At 53.1% G+C, this 18802-nt stretch overlaps 1 protein-coding gene across 1 annotated transcript in view; it reads right to left on the reverse strand.

Moving 5' to 3' along the window:
• FAM222A (family with sequence similarity 222 member A) overlaps positions 1-18578 on the reverse strand; it is a 77844-nt gene extending 59266 nt beyond the window's left edge. The window contains exon 1 of the mRNA XM_069081484.1: positions 18431-18578. The gene's annotated coding sequence lies outside the window, so the exon portion shown is untranslated. The remainder of the gene's footprint in view (positions 1-18430) is intronic.
• Positions 18579-18802: the final 224 nt, after the last annotated feature.

The raw sequence follows: 18802 nt of genomic DNA on the forward strand, positions 1-18802 counted from the left end.
AACCCACGAACAAACAAAGTAAGACAGAAAAGTGGGTATAGACTCGCCCCAAGAGACGGAAAGAGAAAAAGAGAAGGGAGGGGGGAGGGGAGAGAGGGAGAGAGGGGGAGGGGGGGGAAAGGAGAGAGAGAGAGAGAGAGAGAGAGAGAGAGAGACAATCTGCTCTCCTCTGAGGTTAGTTCCCTTCCACCTTCCCTGCCCAAACTGTCAGTTGCTGACCCTGTAGGTAGCAGCTGACATGACCAAGGCTTAGGTTCTCTATGGGACTTCTCAGATTCTTAAAAGGGACCTAGGAATCATATGCACAGATTATGCTTTTAAAATGAATTCTTATTCATATTCCTTGTTTTTATATCACCTAAATTTCCTGCTGTATTCTTCTCCCCAAACCCTCCCAGAAAAGCATCCCTATTTAATGAAATATGAAAAAAAGTTTTAAAAAGCTACACACACCTAAGGAATATTAAAAAAAAAAAAGGTTTTGACCTTACATGCAGCACCCCCACCCCACCATCCATGGTGAAAAGGGGTTGGGGAGAAAAGGCTTCATTTTGGGGCTATGCACAGAGTACAAAAACTGAAAAAGAACCTAGAACAGAGACAGTCATGGCTGGTATGGTGTTAGAACAGAGGATGTCAGGGCTGGGAGAAGGGTAAGAGCCAACAAAGCACTTAGAGTGGAGAGTCAGTGGGAAGAGGCCTTGGAGATCAGGGCCTGGGGTCAGGAAGACCTACCTGAGTTCAGATATGATCTCAGGTATTTACTAGCTGTTGTGACCTTGGATTTAACCTCCATTTACCTCAGTTTCCTTATCTGTAAACCTCTATTTCCTCCCAGGGTTAATGTGAGGATCAGATACAACACGTGTAAAGCACTTAGCACAATTCTTGGCACATAGTAAGTGCTATATAAATTGGGGGGGGATGCCTAATTTTATTGATTTGGCAGCTGAGACCTAGCCAAGAGAAGTCCCGCGCACTGGGCGCCTTAGGGAGGCTTCAGACCCAGGACCCACGAGGCCCCGCACCTCCTCCTCGGCTCTGAATGGGGGCTGCTGCGAGCACCACTCAGCTACCACACAGGTCCCCAGACTCCCAGGGTCCAGTGGGACTTCCCATAACCGCCTGGTTAAGCCGGCCCATCCCAGGTCTCCACGTCCTCAGCCCTTTAACGCAGAGTACGGATGTCTGGGGCGCACATGGGAAACCCAGCGGCTCCTCCAAATTGTCTAGGTTGTGTGTGTGTGTGTGTGTGTGTGTGTGTGTGCGCGCGCGCGCCTGTTTTAGCCTGAGTCTACCTTGCTTTGTGGGCGAAGACCAGGCTTTAACGTATTTTCCAGGTGCAGATTGCCTCAGTTTCCTCATCTGTAAAGCGATGGGGCTGGCCTGGAAGGCTTTCCAAGGTCCCTGCGGACTCCCCACGTGCAGTCCTAGATCACAGCGCCCTGACTTGCAGAGTAAGAGGCAGGGGCCCGCGGCTTCCTTCTCTCTCCCCTTTCTTCTTCCCCTTGAGCGGACCAGGGCCTCGGCGCCACGAGCCACGACCCCTCCCCAGAGGGTGAGCGCGGCCAGCCCGCCACAGGCCGACCACCGGGCTTGACAAAGGGGGCCCCGGCCTCGTCCAGGCCAGGGAGTGGGGGCCCGGCCTCGTCCCGGCCAGAGAAGGGGAGCCCGGCCTCGTCCCGGCCAGGGAAGGGGCCCGCGCTCTCGGCCTCAGAATCAGCTGCTGAGCGGGGGGCGCCGGCTCTCTCTGCCTGCTCGAGGGGGCCGGAGGAGCGGCTGAATGCCGAATCATTAAACTGAGCACAGAACAATACAGCAGCTCAGGAGAACGTGGAGTTTTTCCTTTATGTTTATAGCAATTGTACGAAAGTGTACAACACGGAGACGCAACAGCTGACAAATGAGATGAAACAGACATGATTTCCAGTTGGCTTTTTCCTGGATCTGATTGGCATTAATTGTAAGCGTTTGCAAAGCAGTGAGAGAGTCTGACACTCGCTTCAAGCGCGCGCGCCTTCCTAATGGTTTTAATGATGACAGTGCAGCCTGACGATCGCCTGGCCTCCTCCTGCACCCCGGGCCTCGGCCACGCCCCCAGCCCCCTCCGGCCCCGCCGTGGGGCCCCGTCGCCCAGGCACTCCTCTCTGGCGAGCCCCGCGACGGAGTAGGGTCCTAGAGTGTAGGCCCCGGGGCCTGGGGTTCAAATCCCGCTTCTCGTGTGACCTTGGGCACTTGACATCTCTCTTCATATAAATCAAGAAGGGGCCGAGGCCACCCCAAAGGTCCCACCCACCCCCAGACCTCTGATCCGGATTCTGGATGCACAGCTAGAAAGGGACCCCACAGACAAAGGGCATCTGAGCCAATGGCTTTGTTTTAGAAGCGGAAAAACTGCTCCTCGGGGAGGCTGGGCATGTCAGTCCAAGGTATGGAAAGAAACAGAGCCTTGGTTTTGAGCCCGGGTTATGGGGTCACGGATTTGGAGCTGGAAAGGGACCTGTGGACATCGTCTCTGCCCGGCCTCCTCGTTTTACAAAAGAGGAAACAGGCCCTGAGAGAAGTAAGTGGCCAGGCTGGGTTCTTCCTGGACCCGGAGCCCTCTTCAAGAAGGAGCAGGGCCAGGGAGGCCCAGGTCCCACAGAGGGAGTGGCAGAGCTGGAATACAAACCCAGGCCTGTGGACCCTAGACCGGGGGTGCCCTGGATCTGGGTTTGAATCCCACAGCTCTAACTGGTCCCTAGCTTTGTGGCCTGGGGCGAGACACTCCATACCTTTAGACAATGAGGTGTCTGTAAGGCTGCTACTTCAGATGGCCCACCAGATCTGGAATCGGGAAGACCTGAGTTCCAATCTGCCCTGAGACAGCACTTGGCCCTGTGACCTGGGCAGTCACTGGACTTCTGCAGGGTCAGTTTCCTTATTTGGGAAATAGGGATAATATAGCCCCTACCTCACAGAGTTGTTGCGCTTTGCAAACCTTATTCTAGAAATGCTAGCTATTTTTACTATCTAAGGTCTGTTCCTGTTCCCGATTAGGGGAGGCTGGCTGGCCTGCCCTGCCCACCGGTCGGGAGCTCTGGCATTGGCAGGCCCAGTTCACCTCGGGCCAGGGCCCTGGGAGCTTGGCACTGGACCCAGGAAGCCTTGGCTGTCTTCTCTTTCAAAGCAGAATTGGGTTTTTTCCTTTGGGGGGGGGGGGGGGGGGGAGATTGGGTTTTTTTTTTTTTTTTGCATATGGTAGCGCAGATGGAGGCACGATCTATAAAAACTGTTTGCAATTAAATTCCCACTTTGCATGACTTGATTTGTCAGTTATCTGGAATTAGATGGTACGGCTCTGGTGCTGACAAGGAAAGGAACAGAAAATGGGGGGGGGGTGCTGGGTAAAGGCCCACTGGGCCAGAAGCCAGTTCCTGGCCCCAGAGGAGGAAGGCCCATGAGAGGTGGCCCCCGAGCCCTTGCCAAGAGTCCCTGGGTGGCAATGGGGCTGGGCTGGGCTGGGCTGCATCTTGGCTGCCGTCCGTCAGGGTGATTTGGCCAGCATTGGATGCCCTGCCAGAGGCCTGACAGGGTAATGAGCAAGTCCTTGGGGAGCTAATCACTCAGCTCCGGCATCAGGCCTCGAAGGCCGAGGAACCAGGAGGGTGGAAGGGAAGTGGGAGCGTAACGAGCCTGGCACTGAGGACCCACAGGGCATCGTAGGTGGGAGGGGATGGTCCCGAGACATGGGAATAGGCAGAGACTGAGGTGGGGCCTGCTTTGGGCTGCCAACACTCCTGGGAAGCATAGGCCTCTATTCCACAGGTTGGGAGACTAAGGCCAGAAAAAAATAACCCCAAAGGGCTAAGGCTGCATGGAGTGCTAAACTTTACCTCGCCGGTCAAAGCAGCTCTCAGACAACGTGGGGTCCCTGTGTGTGGACACATTGGGTGGGGCAAACACTTATGCTGCCTGCTTTGGAGCTGAAGGAGCCCGAAAAGCTGTCGACTCCCCCATTTTATAGATGAGGACGATGAGACCCCAAGGCATCTCTCCCAGGGGCACACAGGCACCCAGCATCCCAGTGGGGCTCTGATGTTCGGGCTCCAGGGTCCCGGTTCCTTCCATGGTGCCCAGCTGCCTTCTTCACTTACTCAGCATCAGCATGGTGCCATGGAGAAGGTGTAGGACCCAAGCCTCAGGGTGCTCAGACCCTGACTAACCACTCCACAACCATAGGCAGGTAAATCTCAGAAACAGGACTGGCAATAGAAGGGCCCTTACAGGGCATTGAATCCCACCCTCGAACCTACAGAGGGTGAAACTGAGGCCTGATGAAGGTAAATGACAGAGGGCACACTGGTATGCTGACCTCCCACCCAGTGGTAGCATTTCCACACCAAGTTGTCCCCACCTCTCAGGACCTCCCTTGTCTTCATCTGTAAAATGGGTTCAGCAGAGCGATGGAGAGCTGACCAGTCTGTGTTACTCACAGTTGGGATGAAGTTACGTTGTGGATTCTTAATATTGCTAACAAGAGGCTGGAAGGGATCTCCGAGCCCTCGTGCAGTCTCTGTGTGCAGGAGCAGAGGCATGCTGGGCTCCTCGTCCTCCCTTCCCAGTCTTCTCACACTCACACCAGCCTCCAGGCTGTTCCTCTCACAAGACACTTACATTTCTCCCCTCTGGGCATTTTCACTGGCTGTGCCCCACTCCCGGAGCACTCTCCTTCCTAGTCTCTGCCTCTGGGCTCCCCTGATTCAGTCAAGGGCCAGCTGACATCCCGCCTTCTACAGGAAGCCTTTTCTGATCGCCCTCAGTGCATGGCTTCTGGGGATTCTCTCTAAGGCATACTGTCCTTACGTGTTTGTGCCTAGCTGTTTCCAGGCGTCTCCCCCATTAAACTGTAAGCTCCGTGAAGGTAGGGGCTGTTCTCTGTTTTATTTAGAACTCCCAACACTTATCACAATATCTGGCACATAGGAGAAGTTTAATGAATTGCTGACGCTGACTTGAATTCTTTCCCCAGTAGAATGGAACCCCCTTGAGGGCAGACACTGTAAGCCTGTGAGCCTCCAGAACCTTGGCACATCCACTTGTGCACAGTAGGTTTGGAGGGGACAATCCTGAAGGAGTCAGAGCTGGGGGATTCGAGGGCCCCCACACCTCACTCCTTCTGATCCTCCCCCTCCCCAGGAAGGGGGTGAGGGGGGGTGGGGGCCTGTGCCTTCACATCTAAGCCTTCACTGTTTGGGTTAATAAATGCATCATTTGGCTTCAAAAATTCTTAGATCACTAATAATTATTCCCCGATGAAAAGAAATAAAGACCTGATACCCGGCTCCTTCCCCCTAAGTCTGTAAAGAAAAGTCATAAAAATAGCTTGTTATCTCACCTATTGAGGCTTCGACTGTATGTTCCTGCTAATTGGGTATAACATCCTTGTCTTGTTCTCTCTGAAGCTGAATCGGGAAAGTACCACTGCTGGGAACTAATTATATCTCTGGACTGCAGACTACCGCTTGTCTTTGCCTTTATTGAGTTAAAAAATGGTCACTAACCTTAATCATTCATATCCCTGAGCACCAGGGCTGCAGGAAGCCAACGAGCCTGTCCTGGTGGAGAAAATGGAAGGCCGGGCTCAAGGTGGCCAGGGGGGGCTGCGGGATGACTCGTGGCTGTGGGGAGGGGCAAAGAGGAGAGGAAAGCTAAGCAGGACAGGCCAGGGGCCTCAACTCCCATGTCATGGCAGGTGGAGAGAAGAGCTTTGGTGAGTACTCAGCTCCCTTCTTACCTTCTGTCTCCAGGCTCTGCTACTCCAACCAGGCACTCTGTCCCCATTCCCCTTTCCCGCTTATCCACTCTCCCCCCCACTTCCAAGCCGGGACCTGTTCTCCCTTCGGAGTGGCTCAGTGGATGGTGAACTGGCTCTACCTGGATGACCTTGGCTATCCTCACTCTTCTCCCCGAACCTCAGTCTCCTCCCTTCTAAAAGAAAAGGGTTGGATCACATGGCCCCTGAGGCCCCTCTGAGCTCTATGAACCCACTCCCACTCTAGCCAGCCCACTGACTGATCACTCAGCTGGGCCACTTGGAAGATAAGGCTTCCAAACTATACATCCCACCTCTGACACTACTGAGCTGTGTGGACATCTCACCCCTCTGTGCCTCAGTTTCCCCATCTGAGATATTGGACTGCTGTAAGACTCCCATGACAGAATTTATGTAACATACTTTGCAAACCTGAAAGCACTCTCTCTCTCTTTATATATGCCAGTTATGATTAGTAGGACAGAGACTGCCCACCCTTATTTCTTGATTTTCTGCCCCCATCCAGTGTCTGGAATGACCTAGAGCCCAAGAAGAAAGGGCACTGGCCTGGGAGCTCTAATCCGGGCTCTGACCTTCTCTGGGCCTCAATTTCTCTTTCTGTCAAGTTTTATTGGGGCAGTAGATTGGATAAGAGTAGTTGACATTTTTCCAATTTCCCCATTTTACAGATAGGGAAACAAGGCCTTGAGTATTGGACACCAACATCGTGGGTTCTCACGTCCCCTTAAAGCCTGTAATGGGGGAAGACTGTTCTTGTCCCAGATCTGCCACAAACTCCAACTCAAATTCTAGCTGCTTACTTCTCAAAAGAGGCGGGAGTTGTCTGGGGTTCATATCCCACTGCATGGTACCTGGGGACAGGATTGTATTTGCCTCTCTACCCTCTGCGCCTGTCATATCTCTGGCATACATAAAGGATTAATAACTGCCACACAGCCTGAGCCTCTATTTTTCCATCTGTAAAATAGATATATTCCATGGGAATTTTTGTCACCTGTCCACTCCCCAGAGCCAGTCATGGCCTTGTGCTTATAGATTAGGTGCTAAAAAAATACAGCGTTGGCTGGACTGAAGCAAGGGAGACATGGTGTCCTTGGCCTTTGTGGGGGGGCCTTGGGGTGGACTTTCTCATACAGGACAAATGATGCTCTCATTTTTACTCATCAACAGTACTTGATGTCACAGCTCTTGTGGGCTAGCCTGGGAAGCTAACCACCATTCTAACAAACACTGTTTGAATGGGAAAGTGTTAAAGGTTCTGGGTTTCACAATAAAGTGACCTGAAGACCACCACCAAGCCCCCTTTCTCCTTCATGGTAATAAAAGTTATTCAATCAGCTGAACATCTACTATGTGCTGAGCACTCTGAAAAGGATGAAAGACACAGAAAAAATGCCCTGCCCTCAAGGAGCTTATCCATTCAGTCAACACACACTTATGAGATGTCTTATAGAGTAAGGCAGCCTGGAAAGAAGCTAGGATAGAGAGTATTCCCTAAGTGCACAGGGAAGGGCCCATGCTCTGGGAGGTCACCGGATAGGAGAGCTGTCCCCTAAGGATCCAGGGGAGAACACAGAAAAGAAGGAACATGCTTGTTCAGCAATTTGGCCTCAGGGGCCAGAACTGGGAGTGATGGGGGGGTTTACAAGGAGGCCAATGGAGGATTTGAAGGCAGGAAAACCAGCCTCAAAATCAGTGCTGCCCCAAAGGGAGAGGGGCCACCTCAGAGGGCAACCAGTGGGCTCCCCTGGCCTGAAGTCTTCCAACAAAGTGTGGATGACCCTGTCAGTGAGGATTCTTATTCAAGTGTGAATTGGAAGAGCCGGCCTTTGAGGGCCTTCAGAGTCGGAGGGTCTGGGATTCTGAGGGGTGCTTTAGAGGCTGGGTAGGAATTCAACAGATTCAGAGAGGACAGTCAGGCTTAGAGACTCTGTGAAAGCCAGAGATTGAGCTGGGGGAGGGGGCCAGGCACACTCCAGGAGGCTCTGTACTTAAGCACCCCACAACAGAGCTGGATTGAGCTCACGAAGATCCAGAATCTGTCCCAGGCAGACTTCTTTCTGAGATCATAAGCACACACAGGACAAGGGCCCTCTCTGTGTCTCTCCCCCTCCCTCCTTCCCTTCCTCCTCTCTTTCAGTGTCTGTCTTCTTTCTCTCTCAATTCTGTGTCTCTGCTCTCTCCCTCTCTTCTCCTCTCCTCTCCTCTCCTCTCCTCCCCTCTCCCACTCTCACTCTCTCTCTCTCTATCCCCCCCTCTCCCTCTCCCCCTCCCGTCCCCTCCTCCCCTCCTCTCCTCTCCTCTCCCTATCTCTCTCTCCCCCCTCCCTTCTTCCACTGTCTCTCTGTCCTCTCTCTATTTCTGTCTCTTGATATCCCCCCATCCCCTGTGGTAGATGCTTTAGTAGCCAGCTTTGGAGACTAATAGGAGCTGGGGGGAGAAGGTGATAACCAAGTCCCTTCTCCTAACTGGTCTGATTTACTTAATAAAGACCAACACTAAGTTCCCTTTCCTCCATGAAGCCTTCCGGGCTTACTTGCCCTCTCACTGGCCTCCTTCTCAGGAGTCCAGATTGAATAATAATCTCAAACAATCTCAAACATCTGACACTGTCTTGGATGGTTTGTGGTTGCAAGTTGCTTAACTGCTGGGGACCAGGCCTTATCATAATTTCAGTCACCTGCAGAGTGCAGAGGGGCACGCTCCTTCATTCAATGAATGAAATACTTCATTCATTCCACCCCATTTTCTGAGTCCTTGGGAGCATCACGGGACATCAGAAGAGGACCTGGGGCCCAGAGAGGGGACTAAGGGCTACTTTACAACATGGAGACTCAAAAGAAGGGCTAGAGAAACAAAGATGTGTCCCTGGGCCTGGGAGGGATGGAGAAGTGGGAAGGAGAGCTGTGCCCACATAAATACAGTTCAGGGCACAATCTGATATGACTCGGGAGATGTTGGAGCTCTAAGGGGATCAGAGGAGGAAGGAGGCCAAGCTCACAGGATGGAAGGAAAGAGGGAAGGAAGAGGATGAGCAGCCTTGGAGGTAGGCCTTTGGGGGACCTGCCTGGGGAATGGTGAGACCACTGGTCCGACTAGAGCACCAGGAGAAGGGGCTGGGACCTAGAGAGAAGACATCTGGCTTCTGGGCCAGAGGATCTGAGTTCAAATCCCTGCTGTAATCACTGACCAGTAGGGCTGCCTTGGATGCCTCAGTGCTTGGCACAAGGTAAGTGCTTTAAAATGCTTTAGTTGAAGTGAGTGCTAGGAGGCTGTTTCCTCCCTTGTCAAAGAAGGGAGCTGAGGCAGAGGGCCCCTTCCTGCTCCAGGTGAAGAGGGGAAGGACTTCTCATAAAGTACTAGGTGTTTTTGGTGGAGGTTGGCCTGGCCCTGGGAGGAGCAGGAAAGGCCCCCGATGAGAGGAGGGGGCTCTTGAGGAGGAAGGTGTAAGTGGGGGTACCTGGGGTCAGCCTGTGCAGAGGGGTTGGAGGCAAGAGGAAGGGAACCCCAGAGGAAAGCACAGTGCTGAGGCCCACTGCACTGGATCAGGGGAGGAAGTGCTTCTGGAGGAAGGAGCTAGGGGGCTGTGGATGGCTTTCCATCCTAGAAGCAAGCAGTAGGGATCCACCAATGTTCTTGGAGCTGGGGAGTGACCATTAGACCTGTGCTTGTGGAATACCAAGTTATGTGAAAGCTCCCGCATTTTCCCTCTGATTGAATGAGGGTGAGATGGAAGGAAGGAACCCAGAGAATTCAGAGGGCTGGAACCAAGTAAAGGAAAAGATGCTGGTGTGCAAAAGCAGGGGCGGGATGACTAACAGAAGAACCGTACAGGGCCCTGCAGGCTGGGTCCCTCTTCCCCTGCCCAGGGGCCAGGGGCGGGGGCAGGGGGCAGGGGAGCAGAGGGCTGGGAGCCGGTTGGTTTTTAGAAGCTCCTTCCTTTTTAGCCTTTAGTGGCTAAGGAATGGAAAGTTCTCTCCTTGGAGAGCCAGTGTGGAGTAAGGGGGTGTCTGGAGCCATGAGTGTGGAACCTCCAACCTCACCAGTCCTTTGTGACCTCTTATCTGAGGAACAGCCAGAAAAAACCAAGACAGGAACAGCTGCTCCTAACTCCTCTACGGAGGGGGCAGAATATGCCCTTCTCTGCCATCTCAGCTCTGCTCACCCTGTTCCCAGGCCTTGGCCACAGGTAGGAGACCCTTTGCGGGGTGGGGAAGGGGTGTCAGCAGAGGCTGTCAGAGCTGGAAGGGCCCTGGAGAAGGCCTCCTGCCCATCCCACTTTATGGATGAGGAAAGTGAGTCTCAGAAGGGGCAGAGCTGAGACTGGAAGCTGGGTCTTGTGACTCCAAAGCCAGCACTCTTTCCCAGAGGCACACCCCACATTGCCTCCTGGGATTGCCAAGGTCACATACAGGCAAAAAGGGGAAGAGAAGGGAGTCACACCCGTGTCTCCCAGCCTGGACTTGGGAGGATTGAGCTCAGACCCTCATTAGCTTCTTTGGGATTCTGGGCCCATCAGTCAATGTTCTCTTAACCTCAGCCTCCTCGTCTGTCAAACGACAGGGACAGTCTCTTCTCCAGGGTTTTGGTAGAAAAGCCTGTCTTCTGTGAGCCTAGAAATGGAAGTGTGTATGTGTGTATGTGTATAGATATGCATGTAGAAATATATAGATATGTGTCTATGTATATTTGCATGTGTGTATATATGTGTATACATGCATATAGGTGTGTATATAGATATATGCATGTATATATATATGTGTATAAACACAAATATGCTATATATAATACCATATATAATATATATACACAAAACACACACACACACACATCCTTGAAGCCTGGCGCTGGGCTGAGTCTGAAACAGCTCTTAATGGAGCCCTTTGCACACTGGATCTCGGAGCACCATGGGCCACAGAGGGGGCTGATGGGTCCTTTATTCACAGGGGAGGGAACAATCCAAGATCCCACAAGTCAGAGGCATTGCTGGAATGAGAGTGGGGTCTCCCACTAGAGTAAGAAAACCTTAGAACCCAGAGGCCTGACACCATGAGGGAGCCTGCCTCCTCCCCTCCCCCCAGGCCTTGCTTCAGTTAATCATTAACACTTTAGTCAGTGCCTGCCAATGCAAAACTGAGACAGTCGGCCCTCAAGGAGCTTACATTCTGCTGGGAGGACGCAACAGGTGTCCAGGATACACACACAAATAAACATGAAGTTAATTGGAGGTGTTGGTGAGGTGGGGAGACAGCCTGCTCAAAGGCTGTCTGGCTGGGGGAGTGAGGAGGAATCAGGGGCCAAACAAAGAAGTTTGCTCTTTGTGTTCTGGGCCGCCAGTCGGCTCCTCCTCCCTGCAGCTGTCCAAATGATCAGCCTCCGGCCCCTGGTGACCGCACCACTCCCCTGCCCACTGAAACTCCACCAGCTTCCTTCCTCTTGGTTTCAGGATCCAATACAAGCCCAGCCATTTGTCATTTAAAGCCCTTTATCACCTGGCTCCCACCTTCCTTTGAAGCCTTCCTACCCAGTCAAACTGGGGTCCTGGCTGTTCCTCCCACACCAGCAATGGGTCCAACATTTCCGCTCCCACATCCAGGTCTTTGCCTTCCTCCCTCCTCACCTCTGCCACTCCAAGTGCTACAATGCGTCCTTCCAGGCCCAGCCCAAGTCTCATGTGCTCTCTCCCTACAGGTAGGGGGTCCTTTCCCAGCTGCCACCCCCTGAAGTTCTCTTTCATTTACTTTACATATTTTGTGTTCACTCGTATGTACACAGTTTGTAAGGTCAATGATCCAGAATAGAAGACAGGCACATGGGGAGAACCCCATTTCACAGTCAAATCCCCCCATTTCACAGATGAGGGTCCAGGAAGGTTACAGGATTGTAGATCTAGGATAAGGAGGGACCTTGAAGGCCATCTAATCCACCTCCTCACTTTGAGATTCATGCGGGTAAATGACTTGTCCAAGGTCACATAGATGGTAAGCCTGATCCCAGTGCAGTGGGGAGCCATGGATATTTCTTGAGTATGGGAGTGACTGCTCTCCTTCCTCAGTCTATGTGTGGGTGTTAATGGCTCCCCAGCAGAGCAGGGCCCTCGACAGGCAGGCAGATCAGGGAGAAGGGGGCAGGATGGGCTCAGGTCAGGCAGAGGGTTACTGCCTGCCCATCCACGCATCACAGCTACACACACAAATTCCACCCTCCCCCACCCTCCACCCTACGTAAACTAAAACAGCCATTAGGCAGATTTCAAAAGATGTCAGTAGCTTATAATTATACAAGACATCCTTCTGAGATAAAAGTGATTACCCTGGAAGCAAATCACTTAGCAACCAATCAGGGGCCCAGAGAGCAGAGCGGTGACCAGCCATCCATTCTCGCCTCATCCCTGTTTCCCTTGCATCCAAATACAAACACAGATAAAGGGAAACACAATAGTTCTTGACACGCAAATAGGTTAACATAATAAAGCCAGCTTTAGCCGGCTCACTCGAGGGAGAAAAGCAATTCTCAGGCAGGCAGGAGGTAATAAAGCAGGGCTTTTGTGTGGCTGCCTCCCTCCCTCCCTCACCCCAGCCAGCTCGGCTGCATTAGCTGATAGGAATCATAGTTTGATTGAATTACCTTTCATGAATATTAGCTTTTTTGAGGAATGCAAAGACAGAGGGAACAGGAAGCTGGCTCACCATTTTCATCTAGACTTTTCTCGAAGAGCCCCCGACACCTGGGGCTCTGGAGGAACTCAGCACCCGGAGGGGTGGGCCTTTCTGGGAGATGGAGCCCGGTGGGGATAAGGATAAGGGCCCAGCAAGCAGCAGCATGTAAATGGACATGTGCTCGCAGGCATGTGATCACGCCGGCAAAATGGGCTTGGGGAGGAGGGAGAGGGGTGCCGTGTGTACAACTCTGGGTGGGAGAGTTTGGAAGACCCAGACTATGGGGCCTCAGTTTCCTTATCTGCAAAATTCATTCCTCAAACATTATCCCCTTATCATGTGCTATGTGCTAGATCCTGGGGGTACAAGGACAAAAAAGTTGAAACAGTCCCTGCCTTCAAGATTTCTGTGAGTGTAACAGGGAACAAACATGTATGTTACATGTTAGATCAACACAGGATGATTTTGAAGGGCTCTCTCTGCCGTGATATTTCAAGGCCCCTCCTGGCCGGGATATTGCACATTCTTAGGTCCCTTCAGGCTCAAAAATTCCATCCAATTAAACTTTCATTCTAATGTCTATTGATTCTTTGTTCTTAGCTGGCACATTTGTCTAAGATGTACATTTGAGCACAATACCCTGAAGGACCGATCACCCCAGGGACCAGAACTGCACCCACTGGTACTAAATGCTCAAGGAAAGAGCAAACCCAAACCGGCGGGGCAAGTGTTGAGTGCGCTCCCCCACCCTCGCCAGACACCTGGTCCCCAGGAGACCTGAAGTCTGGCCAAGAGCTGACAGCAGCTCTCTCAGGATCTCACTAACCTGGGCCCCAGGGCTGGCCACCCCCACCTGACCCCGGGCAGGTCAGGAGATGGTACTCGGTGCCATTGCCCCCTTAGCAGGGCAGCTCTGGGTGAGACACAAAATAGGCAGGGATGGAGAGCCAAGATCTGGCTGCCAACAAGGCCCCTTTGCCAGTTCCTGGGGCTAGTGGCCAAACATGCCACCTTCTAAGAGTTGGAAGGAAGATGGGAAGAAGGCTCTCCTCTTATTTCCTGAATTCCAGGAAGTCTGACCCTCAGAATAGCCGAACTCCTATGGGAGCCACCCACTCCCCCAAATTCACAACAACCCATAATGATGAATTCTGGTTACTAGAAAGGCAAAATACTAACAGCTCCTCGTATTCTAACTGAAGGGAAATGGAATGGTCCTGGGATAAGAGCCGGAGCTAGGCTGGACCCTACAGGTCATTGGTGCAAGCCCCTCCCTTTTACAGGTCACACAGGCAGCACAAATTGCAAAGTTAAACAACATTCAAAGCCAGGCCCTCCAAATCTCAGTCTAGTAGCCTTTCCACTACACCAACATAAAAAGTAAAACCCCTTTTCCCCTGGAAACTCTCATATTGAAGGGCTGTGTATACATACATGTATTGGGGGCGGGGGAGAGAACAGAAAACAACCAGTGGCAAACTGGTTTTTTGGGGATCAAAAGTCAGGATGGTCCCCATGCCCTCCCAAGGCACTGGAGAAGCATCCTGCCCATGGACTGTGAGAAGGCAGGGGTCCTTGTCAGCACTGTACAGCAGGAAAAGCACTGATTCTGGAGGTAGGAAACCTGAGTTCAAATCCTGCCCATCCCCTTCATGTCTCTATGACTGTAGACACTTCATGGGCCCATAAACCTCCCTGATCTCAGTTTCCTTATCTGTAAAATGATGGAATTTAACTAGAAGGCTTCTGTAGGTCCTTTCAGCTTGAAATCCATGATCCTATGACCTTGGCAAGGGGTGAGGGGGTGAGGGTGGAGGCTTGGATGGTGTGGAAACATAGGATTTAGAACTAGATGAATCATCCAGCCCAACCCCCTTGTTTTACAGACTAGTAAACTGAGGCCCAGGGAGGTGAAGGCCACACAGCTACTATGTTTCTGGGCAGGGACTGGAACCCAGTTGGATGATTTCTGCAATACATCAGGGATGCCTTTGCGGGCCTTGGTACCATGCATAAAATGGGAACAATAACATTTTGCACTCCCTGCCTCACAGGGTTGGTGAGAGGATCCAATGAGATAATGTATGTAAAATGCTCTCTTATGACATTAGGGCTCTGGGGGTGCCTGGTGGGCAGGGGTATTCTTTTCCTTCCCCCCCCTTTCCTGGCACAATTCTCCAAGTAACAAGAGAGCTGCAGAAACAGAAGGGAATGCCTGAAACTGCCAGCTTTCCCCCCTCCGACTTGGCTGGTGAAAATGTAAATATGCAACAGAGACTCCAACTGCTTTGCTCCTGTTTTTACATCTCTCTGAACAGCTCTGGGGGCTGCCTGCCTGCCTGGCCTGCCTGCCTGGCGCACGAGGCAAGTTTGTTTCAAAACTCAGAAAAGCTGCCAGGAAGAAAGGGAATGCAAACAGTGGCTGGGGTGGGGGGAGTACTCCTCCCTGGGATGCAGCCCGCTGCCTGGCCTTGCTTTCCTGGGCCTTGGCAGCTTCCGTCCCGGGCTCATTTCAGGGCAGGCAGCTCCCACTACCTTCAGCTGGAAGGGAGAGAAGCTACCCAGTATATATTGACCTGTTAAACTAGGAAGAGATCGTTATACTGGGAAAAAATGAAAAGTTCTTAAGAGACCAGGGCTGGGTTATTTATTTTCCTGTTCATCTTGATTCTTCCCCCCTTTTCCTAGGGCTGCTGTTCCACAGATTTCTCATCTTTTCCTAGAAACGTGAAGGCAGCAGTTTCATGGAGCTGGGGGGTGGGCAGTGATGATTAAATAGAGTTAACTCAGGGCTGTCTCTGCTCTAAAGGCCTCATAGGCAGGAGGGGGTACAGAGGCTGGGGTCTGGGTGCAAGCTGCATATACTCTCTGCCCTCCGAGGGAAGCATCCCCCTCCAAAGTCTCAGCCCCTTTTCCAACAAACACACCTTTTATACAGACCTAACCAGTGGGAGGCCATGGAGCCCCCACTGGCGCTCCCCTTCCTTAACCGAACTACACTGTGCTTTCAGGAAAATCCCTTTTTAAACATCAAATGCAGCTCCAAAGCTGTCAGCATATTCAGGGGAAGAGGAGACACGTGGGTCTGGTCCCGGTTTCTGACATGAAGCAAGCATCTCATCAGAGTTCTTGGTGGAATGGTTGACAAAGGGGCACCTTCAGGTCCCCTCTCTCCCTTCCCCCATCTGGATCTGTGGTAAACTACAGGACCTGCTTAGATCTCCCTCAGTGGGGACAAGCACTGAGCCCTGCCTTCATTCAAAACTCAAGGAATATCAAGGTCCCCAGGGTCTCCTAGCCTCAAGAAAGACCCAAGGGCAGAGGTATTACAGACCTCACCCAAAAGCACTGCATCTCCCCCCATGAGAGTATGAGCTCCTCATTGAGGGCAGGTATTGACCAAAGTAACCCCAACACTTAGCATACAGTAGCTGCTTAATAAATAGTTGCTGATTGCTGCTATATGTTAACAGTCAATGAGCTTTGCTTACACTCCCATTTGATCCACAAGATAACCTGGCAAAGTAGATGGTACGGGCATTAACCTTCATTTTACATGTAAGGAAACTGAGGCAGAGAGGATGCCTTCCTTCCCCAGTATCTATTAGTCTTACCCTCCAAACTGGTTTGATATTATCGTGGGTGGGCTGAGCAGGTGGGTCCGACTTTTCTGTGGAGTCTGCCTGTTCTCCCCCCCCCCCCCCCACTAACCAATCATAAATCAAAGAAGTAAGCTCCTTACAGATCACAGCTTCTGAAGTCCCTTCCAGGTCCAGACCAATGAACCCTCGGGATCAATGGAGCCTAAGGCAGAACCTGATGACAAGGGACTTAAGTGTCTGAGGCAGGACACAAAGCCGGGTTTCTCTAGAATCTGAAACGGCTGTCGGGTCTACTAGATGTAGCAGAAAGCAGATTCGATTTGAACCTGGAATTCTGAATCTGGCTTGACTTCTTGCTATCTCTTTGACCTTGGGGTAGGAATCCCTTCCTGGGCTTCCAGATTCTCACTGGTAAGGTCGTCAGGTTGGAGTAGCTGGCCTCTAAGGCCCCCCTCCAGATCGAAATCCCGCCCCCCTCCAAAGGGGAAGAGTCTGTGCTATGGGACTCTGTTCCCTTATGCCCACACCCAGAGCCTGGCCTCAGTTGGACACCCACCCAGCACACTGGAGAGGTGAATCCTTTTAGCCTGGTTGAGGTTGTAAACATCGGCTGAATGCTGGGGTGGAAAGAGCTCTGGGCTAGGGGACAAGCACCAGACCGGGGCTCTCTTCCTGGTTCTGCCAACAACTAGTTGTGTGACATTGGGTCAGTCATTTCCCCATCCTTGGGCCAGAGGGTAGGAGGTCTAGCCTGGCAAGAGATGACCTTTAAGGACCCTTCCAGATGTACTATTCTAAAATTAAGGACTTCCCCCCTCCTCCAAAGAATAATCACATACAGAGCGAAGCAGAGACCACAGCCCGACACTATTCAGGGATTCTCTACTGGAGTGAAGTCCACCCTGGCACAAGGCCACAGAACTCACTGCCCTGTAAGGCAATCCGGGTTGATCCCCTTTGCCCGCTCCCCACGGCAAAGTCCCTAAGCTTAACGTGCTGGGGTGGGGGCTGAGCCTAGATCAGCTAAGAGACTGGGGCGCCTGCCCTTTCCCTGCCAAAGCTCTCGGCAGATTTAGGTCAGCTCAGCCCGCTGAGCCCCTATGCAGTCCTCCTCCCAGGCACGGAAGAAGCTGCCGGAAGGTCAGGGGATGTTCCTTCTCTTTCTCTCCAACCCCCGGTGTCCAGCCAGAGCTCAGCTTTCTAGTCTGTCTCCCTGCCCCCTCGAGGTCGGATCTGTCAAGCTGCGTCGCCCTGGCAACACTCCGTGACGTCACAACCGCTGCCTGTGACGTCACACCGCAGTGGAAAACCTCAGGAACCTGGATACAATTAGACAAGTCTAGCCCGGTCAGGAGGACCAACTTTAATTAAAAACAAAACAAAACCGGGGGGTTGAATCCGGATAATAGAAGCGCTTGAGCTTGAGACGTTCGGGGTGGTGCATATAGCCACCTCTCCCCCAGTCCCCCCGTTGGGGCCCCTCCCCCCTTCTTCCCCCACCAGATGTCAACCACCTACCCCAGCGCTGCACCTGTGACGCCTCCCACCTGCATTCCCTCTCTCCCCACGCCCCATTCTGGTTTCACAAGAGCCGAAGCCCCTGCTTAACATCAGCAAGGTTGGGGGGGGGGGAGGAAAAGGGGCTGTATCACACTGAGCTACCTGGCTTGCACCCCGACCTCGACACACATACTTTGGAGGTGATGTTCTCTCTTTCAAGGTTCCAGGATTCCCTTGGACCGGGGACCTTTGTTTGATGGCTAGGGTTGGGGTGTGTGTGTGTGTGTGTGTGTGTGTGTGTGTGTGTGTGTGCGCGCGTGCTGGGAAATGCAGCCTCAGCACCTCTCTCTCTGATTCTTAAAGAATCCCCCCTAGTTCTCTCGGCTGTGACGGCCCTTGCCATTCATTTCCAAAAAAGCTGCGTCGAGCACCAAGTCCGGATTTTGAGTATAATGATCTCTCCTCTCCCTCCCCTTGGGACACGGGAGAGTGGAGGGGTCGTCCAATCCTGGTGGAGGTGTGGAGCAGGCTGGCCAGAAGGGTCACAACCCTTCCATGCAGCTACAACTGGGGCTCCCTCCATTACACGTAAGACCAGGTTGGGGGAGACGTCTCTGCCCTGTCCCAGAAAGTTCCCCAGACTCTGAAGGCAGGAAGTGGGGAGACGGGTGATTCTCCTCCGCTGGGTCAGCGCCCAGAGAGCACCCCCAGGCTCGTGCCCCCCATCCTCTCACGTCTCAGGCTGTCAGCACCCAGAAAGTAGGCTCACTCTTTGGCCCCGGGGAAGCCCCACCTGGCTGGTTCCTGTCGGACCCCGCACCGGCCCCTCCCTCCCTCCATCTCCCCGCATTTACCGTGTCTGCCCGAGCCGTCGTCGCTAGATGTAGCCGGGCTCAGCAGGGACCAGCTGCTGTCCGGGGCTGAGCCATGAGCCGCGGACGGCGGCACGAGGCAATCCAGGCGGGGGCTTCGGGGCAGCGGCCGCCACGTCGGAAGCGGCCGGCTGCGGGGCACCGGGCACACGCACGCGTGGGGCCGGCCGGCCGCCGGGCGCCGGCTTAGCGGGGGGTGCGCTGGCCTGGGGCGGGGGCGGGGGCCGGGGCTCCCCTCCCGATGCTGCTGCTGCTGCGGGCCGGCCGGCTGCAGGCTCCCGGCTGCATCCCGGCCCGGCCGGCCGGCAGAGGGGCCGCCGCTCTGCCCCTTCTTGCTCGGGCGCTGCCTGGCCC

The sequence above is a fragment of the Petaurus breviceps genome, unplaced genomic scaffold, assembly GCF_028583685.1.
Source record: "Petaurus breviceps papuanus isolate PSGF00001 unplaced genomic scaffold, PetGlider_PUasm1.0 99, whole genome shotgun sequence".
NCBI classification, from domain to species: domain Eukaryota; kingdom Metazoa; phylum Chordata; class Mammalia; order Diprotodontia; family Petauridae; genus Petaurus; species Petaurus breviceps.